The sequence below is a fragment of the Hakea prostrata genome, chromosome 2, assembly GCF_041222555.1.
Source record: "Hakea prostrata isolate BN-2017 chromosome 2, UWA_Hpros_2, whole genome shotgun sequence".
In the NCBI taxonomy this organism is placed as follows: Eukaryota; Viridiplantae; Streptophyta; class Magnoliopsida; order Proteales; family Proteaceae; genus Hakea; species Hakea prostrata.
This window is the reverse complement of record NC_142601.1, coordinates 36574787-36583705: the sequence shown is the minus strand read 5'-3', so window position 1 is coordinate 36583705 and position 8919 is coordinate 36574787.

Genomic DNA, 8919 nt, shown 5'->3' with positions numbered 1-8919 from the left:
TGTCAATTTGGTATGGAGTTGATATTTAGTGTCATATCAGCATGTAATATCTAATACGTTTACATCATATCATTATCAAAGCCCAATTTCAAAGAGAAATTCTTCAAACCGCTACTGAGTAAAACTGGCTTTTTGTCTCTTTATCGATTGGCTTTTTTCCCAAGCAAATGTCCGGTCAAGGCACCATTGAAGGGTTGTTCGCTTGGTAATGATTGGCACCTTCAGTGAAGACGTCGTGGGTTCACTCTTTGTGATACATGTAATGGTCCTCTCTCCCCTAATATCAATGAGAAATTCTAAAACTACCAACTTCTGAAAATTGATAGTTGCGTGGAAACAGGAGCTCTTTTCCCCCCTTTTTGGGGACTATTGAGTGGGGATGTACTTGTTAAATCCATTATCCCTCGTTCGAAGGATATTAAGACCTCTTGTGGTCTATGCAATATCCACGAAGAAATTCTCTGGCACTTCTTTGTCGAATGTTCTTGGACAGAATATGTTTGCTTTGCACGTCTTCTTACTTTTAAGAACTGAGCTCATATAGGCAAACTGGGTAATGGATTCTGTATACAGATTCGTATTTTTCGCGAATGGGATACAAAAGTCTTGACTTTAAGCTTTTTACTACTTTTTCACGCTCAGATGCTACCTGCAATGGAATATATTCTGTACTTCTTCTTCTTCTTCTTTTCCTAAACAAACCATTCCCCTATCATAGGATGGGATCACCGTCGCCGACTCCTGTCAAGCCTTGGCCGTTTTACTCAGCACCCTTCCTTTTTGTTATCTATCTGAACTAACTTCGGTTTCGTTTGTACTAATGATACTATTGCAAGCCAGCTCCCCTTTTTGTTGTTCTTTGAGATATAACAGGATTCACCATCTGGTTGTAGCGCAAGATCACAAAGCCATTAGGCTATCATGTTATGTAACCTTATGATTGATGTACTTTATTTCTCTTTTCATCAAGAAAAAAATTATCAAATGGTACAAATATGTAGATACCATTATCATTCTATATTTCTTGAATATAAACGGTTCTTGTGAGCGGTACAATATCAACATGAGACGGTTAATTGTATTATTTTGAGTATACCACAACTGTATAATTTATGGAACGATACAATTATGTCAATATAATTAATCGGTATGGTATGGTATTGTATTACTGCAGACGATTTTCTAAGATTAAATCTAGATATCACATAGACTGATTAAAAATACTGAAATAATAACATAACAAAGTCATAAAACATACATTTTTGGGATCCATTAAAGATGAAATACAGTGAAATCTTTTATTCAGTCTCTTATAAATAGTGAACTGTCTGATACGGAGGAAATATAACCGAACCCGGTTCAATCTCGGTTCGACCCTTGACCCCGGTTGGGACAGAAGGAATCGACTCGCTTCCGAGCGGGCCGGGTCCAAAAGATAGCTTGCTGAGGAAGAAAACTAACTCAGTCACAAGCACGCCCTACTCCGCTACGATCGGAATGGACTAATCGTCAAAGAGATGGGAAGCAACATTTGCAGCTAATGCTTATCGTTATTATATGGATAACTACCATATAACGATCGTATTATCAAAGGAGTCATCTACTAGTCCAACCTAGTAGGGATCTATCACACAACGGATCTATCTGTTAAGATCTGACAGCTACCCGAAGAAGGCTCAAATACATCCAACGAAGGAGATTCGAAGGTACACTCTATATAAGACATCACCTACCCACAAGGTAGAAGGACATATACAATCTGAATCGTATTCTCGTTATTCATTCCTTAGCTCTATATTCAAGCAGAGCCGTTTGTGATTAAGTTTATCAACTGACTTAGCCTTCGGAGGTGGACTCCCGATCCCAGACGTTCATTTTTGTAGGTCATCCACAGGAGATCTAAGGGCTGAGCAGATTTTGGACGCATCATTTGGCGCTATCTGTGGAAACGCTTCAGAAAGCCATGGTTACTAGATCATTGGCAGCGGCGGCGGCAGCAAGGGGCTGCTGCAGCCCAGCGAGATGCTGGCGTTCAAATTCCCAGAGCAAATAATCCAGATATCCCTGAGGGGAGTCGACCTCTTGAGGTACGGGAAGATGGCGGACAAGGAGGTAATAATCCTCTAGATCCACTCCAGTATCAATTGGACCAACTAAAAATCCATTTATTGGAGGTGAGTCAGGCGCTCCGTACGCTAACTAGGCAAGTGGTGGCACCGCAAGCACCTGATCACCGTGACGCGGGAAGGTGTGCATTACAAAGGGAGCAAAGACTGATCGATGACCAGAATGTCGGTCACAATTTCGGGGAAGGCGACCGGAGGCGAGAAAGAGAACCTAGGAGAACTGGAGAACTCCCTAGGAGAGATGATCGGTTTGAAGGACCACAAGGAAGCACAACCGATTCAAATACGAGGTTGGGTGCAGGAGTACGAACTCACTCACCAACTATCAGGCGTGCAGCTCGGGAGAATGATCATGTCGTTGGAGATCGGTCAGTGCATATTGGTCAAGAATTGGCCAATATCAATCAAAAACTCGGACAATTGGCGAGAGGGAGAATAACTGATGATATTTATTTAGTTATTCGAAAAACTCCATTTGTCGAGACCATAGCCGGATATCAGTTTCCTCACAATTTTTGTTTGCCAACCTTTTCCACATTCGATGGTTCGGGAGTCCCACCGCTCACATCAGTTACTATCAGCAGACTATGGCTATTGCGGGTAATTCCGATGAAATCCTTTGCAAGGTTTTTGGTTCATCCTTGATTGGAGCAACACAAAAATGGTTTTCGAACCTCCATTCGGGAAGGATCGTGGATTTTGAAGAATTGGCGTGCAAATTCATAGGACTATTCCAAAGCGGAATCCAGATCAAAAAGACCGAGGAGACCTTGTTCACTATCAGACAAGGCAAAAGTGAATCGATTCGGGAATACCTAAAAAGATTTAACAGGGTTACAATGGAGATTGAGAATCTAGATGAACAAGTGGCTAAAACTGCTTTGATCACTGGACTCACTAACCAACGGCTTTTGGAGTTATTACTTCAAGACATGCCTACCACTTATGCTGAACTGGTGCAAAGGTGTCAGAAGCAGGCAGAGGTGACGGAGATCCTAGACGCGCGCCAGGGGGATAATAAAGCCTCTACAAAAGAACAGAAGGCCCCTGAGAACAAGCAGAGGCCGAAGCAAAATGTTCGTGATCGAGTTGGAAAGCCTCATCAGGCATGGCGGCAAAGATCTCCCAGTAAAAGTGAGTATACTCCATTAAATACTCCTCGGGCTAATATTTTAAATATTATCAAGAAGTAGAATATCTTGAAATGGCCTCCAAAGCTTCCCACCAAACCTGGGGAGCAAGATAGAGAAAGGTATTGCCGTTTCCACAAGGATTACGGTCACTATACCAATGATTGTAGACATTTAAAGGCAGATATTGAAAGATTGATATCTCAAGGGCACTTGTCCAATTTCGTCAAAGGGAGACGAGCAGAACCACGAGACACAGGTAACAAGATGGAACGTTCAGTTAGTCCAGAACAACCGACGGAGGCTCCTAAATCTAAGAAAGGTAAGGAAGTGATCGATGCCACTCGGTCACCCATACTAACAATATTTGGAGGTCCCGAACCTGAGTCGCTCCGGAAGCTGAAAGCCAAATCCAAGTTTGTTGGAACCGGAGAAACACAGAAGTGTAAAAGGTCGAATGGTGAGGGTTAAATCACCTTCGGTGAAGAAGATGAAAGAGGCGTCTGTTTACCTCATGATGATGCCATAGTCATCAAGGTAGAGATAACACGCCGAGAAGTGCATAGGGTGTTAGTTGACACTGGGTCCGTTGCAGACCTTTTATCTTATGCAGCTTATCAAAAGCTTAAAGTGGATGGAGACTTGATGGAGCCGTCATCCACGCACCTATATGGTTTTGCGGGATCGTCCGCAATAGCAGAAGGATCTGTACAACTAGATTTGTCGATTGGAAGCTTCCCCAAAGAGGCTACCATTCGAGTAAACTTCTTGGTGGTTCGAGAACTTCCGGCTTATAACGTCATCCTCGGAAGGCCATCCCTATCTAACTTAGGTGCTATAGTCTCAATAAAGCACCTGAAAATAAAATTCCCAACAGAAATGGGAATTGGTCAGGTTTCATTTGACCAAAGAATTTCTCGACAGTGTTATGTAGCATATTTAAAGGATAAGGAGGGCCCGAGAAAGGTAACTGAGTTACCAATAGAAGTACGAGATGATCGGGATGAGGCAGAGATGCAAAGGCCCGAGCCAGTAGAGAAGTTGGAACAAATTCAGCTGTATCCCGATGACGAAAAAAGAATTACTTCTATCGGGTCTGAGCAGCTGGAAGAATTCAAGAGAGAGTTGATGTCTTTTCTCCAACAAAACAATGATGTGTTCACGTGGTCTGCGGACGATATGCCAGAGAATTGATTGGCAAGTTGCAGAACATAAACTTTGGATAGATCCGAAGGTGAAACCAGTAATTCAAAAAAGGAGAAATTTCTCCATAGAAAAGTATGAAGCCGTTCGAGGTGAGGTTGAAAAATTGAAAAACTCTAGTTTCATTGAACCTATAGAATGTCCAATCTGGTTGGCCAACGTGGTAATGGTCAAGAAGGCAAATGGAAAGTGGAGAATGTGTACAGATTACATAAATCTCAACAAGGCTTGCCCAAAAGATTGTTATCCGTTGCCCAAGATAGATCTGTTGATAGATACCACGGCAGGATATGAAACATTGAGTTTCATGGATGCATACTCAGGATACAACATTCTCATGAACAAAGAGGATGAAAAGTTTACGGTTTTCATGACTGATCGTGAGAGTTTCTATTACAAAGTCATGCCGTTTGGCCTGAAAAATGCAGGGGCTACTTATCAGAGGGCTGTCAACAAAATCTTTAAAGACTTGATCGGGAAGAATGTGGAAGCATATGTTGACGATATGCTGGTAAAGAGCACTGCGAGGACAAAACACATTGAAGATTTAGCGGAGGTATTTTCAGTTGCGGAAATACCAAATGAAGCTGAATCCGAAAAAGTGCGCCTTCAGAGTCTAGTTGGGCAAGTTCTTGGGCTTTATGGTATCACAAAGAGGTATGAGGCTAATCCGGCCAAAATACAGGCCTTGATCGATATGGAAGCCCCCAAGACTGTTCGAGACGTGCAATGCTTAACGAGGAGAGTAGCCGCATTGAATCGTTTTATCTCATAGTCGGGAGAAAAGTGCCTACCTTTTTTCAAAGCACTCAAAGATTTGAGGGGCAGTAAGGAGGCAAAATGGACTGAAGAGTGTCAGAAGGCTTTCGAAGATCTGAATGACACATTGGGAAGACCACCACTATTGTCCTGACCAGAAAAGGGAGAAATTTTGCAACTATATTTAGCAACATCCCCCTCGGCAGTAAGCGCGGTACTCGTTCGGGAAAAAGACAAAAAGTAGTGGCCAATCTATTATGTTAGCCATGTATTACTCGACGTAGAGACACGGTACTCTCAGATCGAAAAGCAGGCTTTGGCTCTTATGATAGCAGCTAGAAAACTAAGGCCATACTTTCAGGCTCATCCAGTCGAGTATTTACTACTTTTCCCCTTTGTAAAGTTCTTCGTAAACCTGATTTGTCTGGAAGAATGGTAGCTTGGTCGGTCGAGCTCAGCGAGTTCCAAGTAATCTTTAAGCCACGAACGGCAATTAAAGTCCAAGCATTGGCCGATTTCGTAGTAGAGACTACTGCACCAGTGGAGGAGATTGTCGAACCCACTATTCTGACCGTATGGGAGGTATACGTGGATGATTCGAGTAATAAGCAAGGAGCAGGGGCTGGAATAATTTTGAAGAGTCCAACAAGTTTTATTATTCGATATGCATTAAGATTCGCATTCGAAGCAAGTAACAATGAAGCAGAGTACGAGGCTCTAATAGCTGGACTTCGATTGTCAAAAGCATTGGCAATAGCGGAGGTAACTATTTTTAGTGACTCACAGCTTATTGTCAATCAAGTACAAGGGGAGTATGGCGTCAAAGAACCCCGATTACAAAAATATCAAGAGATTGTGTAAGCATTGCAGAAAGAATTCAGGAATCTGAAAGTATGTCAGATCCCAAGAAAAGAAAATACGATGGCAGATGAGCTATCAAGACTAGCTAATGCCAAGGAAAAGAATTTAGACCCTTCGGTCTATAAAGAGGAAGTAACATTCCCAAGTTATCGGGAGAAGGAGATATTCTATATTGAAGTTGACGATGTCGGATGGATTTGATCGTAGAATATCTGAGAGATGATAAATTGCCAGAAGATCCGAAAGAAGCAAGATTAATCAAGGTGCGATCATTACGATTCATAATGTAGAATGGAAGGCTATACAGAAGATCCTATGCTGGACCCCTCTTAAGATGCTTGGGTCCCGAAGGATAGGAATTAGCTCTGGCTGAGGTACATGAAGGAATTTGTGGTGCTCATATGGGCGGTTGAGCCCTTGGCACACAAAATTTTAAGGCTCGGTTTGTATTGGCCTAAGCTTCAACAAGCTACTATGGAATATGTTCGTCGGTGTAGCAATTGTCAAATCCATGCTACGGTATCTAAAAGCCCGGCTGAAACCTTGACTTCGATTCTAGACCCCATCCCTTTTGCGATGTGGGGAATCGATATCACGGGAAAATTCACCAAGGCATCTGGCGGAAGAGAATATCTTATAGTAGCAATTGACTACTTCACCAAATGGGTTGAGGCTAGCGCCCTGACAACCATCACTGAACGAAAGGTGGAGAAGTTTGTGCTCGGGTCTATCATTTATAGGTTTGGGATGCCAAAAATAATCGTGACCGATCATGGCACTCAATTCGATAATCCACAATTTGAACAATTTTGCAGTACTTATCTGATCGAGCATCGTATGTCATCAGTGGCACACCCCCAAAGCAACGGCCAAGTGGAGGTTACAAACTAAACATTACTTGAGGGGATAAAGAAGAGACTCGAAGCTGATAAAGCCCTATGGATCAAAGAATTGCACAACATTTTGTGGGCCTATCGAACCACGGTTCGAACACCCACAGGAGAAACTCCTTTTAAATTGGCTTATGGATCTTAAACATTGGCACCTGTTAAAGTAATGGCTGGAACACTACGGGAAAGAGAGTTTGAAGAAAAAGCGAACGAACAAGGACTGCTAGATAGCCTTGACTTGTTAGATGAAGTTCGTGCAAAAGCAATAGCACGAACTCAACATTATCAACGAAGGATAGCGTCACATTATAATTCCCGAGTGAAGAGTCGTCGATACATAGCGGGGGACTTGGTATTAAGGAATACCTTGGCTTCAGATCCACGCCATCAGAGGAAATTGGACCCTTCATGGGAAGGTCCTTATATGGTTATTAAACCAGTCGGTTCGGGAGCGTATAAGCTAAAGAACATGACAACAAACAAAGAGCTGGATCATTCATGGAATGCTAGGCACTTGAAGAAATATTATCCTTGAGGAGATTATCATTTTCATTCATGATGTAACAGTATTCAACTCAATCAATACAATTCTCAGTTTTCAATACACTGTCTTTTGATTGGGGGCAACAACTCAAGATCAGATCCAGCGATAGAATCATAAGGCATCAGTTTAAAACCTGTGTGGGACCTTCTACAAGGTATCGGTTTAAAACCGGAGTGAGTTCCTTCTCAAACTTATCGAATTTCTCCGGAAATCCTTAAGTAAAGGCATCAGTTTAAAACCCGTGTGGGACCTTCTACAAGGCGTCGGTTTAAAACCCGAGTGAGTTCCTTCTCAAACTTATCGAATTTCTCCCGAAATCCTTAAGTAAAGGCATCGGTTTAAAACCCGTGTGGGACCTTCTACAAGGTGTCGATTTAAAACCTGAGTGAGTTCCTTCTCAAACTTATTGAGTTTCTCCAAAAATCCTTAAGTAAAGGCATCGGTTTAAAACCCGTGTGGGACCTTCTACAAGGCGTCAATTTAAAACCCGAGTGAGTCCTTCTCAAACTTATTGAATTTCTACGGAAATCTCTAAGTAAAGGCATTGTTTCGAAACAACTAAGACCTACTGCAACAGAGACTCAAGTGACTGACAAAGTTCAAAGATGAAGTTAATTCTTTATTCCTTTAAACGACTAGAAGGGGCCAACCTTTACATCAAAGATACATATGAAATCACAAGTGTTGGGATACAATCTTTGTTCGGTCAAGAAGGAAAATCATCGTTGGTGATCGTGAAGAACTCTAAAACAAGATCGAAGCAACTTTGTCAGAAGCAACACAAAGTCAAGAAGAACAGAGTTGGGAAAACATATGTTATCATTTGTTTATCTCCCTCGGGGATTGCGAAGCATTTTGTAAAAATCCTCTGCAATTCCATACTCTTTATCAAGCTTTTCTTGAAGAAGCCTGGCCTTTGATCAAACTTGCATTCAAGGCAAGCTCTTCATAACTGAATCCTTTAAGAGGAGACAAAGGAGGAGAGTCATCAAGATGATGTATGATATTCGGATTTGGAGGTGGAAAGTCCATCTCGTCCTTGGCCCAGGCAGGAAGAGGAAGTCCCAGCTTTGCAAACACTTCATGATGACAATTGGCGCGGTGGGGAGTCATGTTGAAATAAGGATTTCTCCTTAGTATCGATTCCCATACCTCGTTCTCACCGTCCCGATATTCCTGCAAGTTATAAGCGTTCAGCATGTCAACAAAAGTCTTACTCTGCAAATATTTGAAGATGCAAGCCTTGCGAACATCAGTCGGAAGGGACTCGGGAAAAAGGGTAACAGCTTGCCTTTGGGGCGTTGATATAGCTCCAGACCCTTCCGCCCTTGCTGAAAGCTTTTCAACTTCCCACTCCAGCTGTCGGATCTTCTCCCTGGCACCATCCAAATCCGAACGAAGACGCT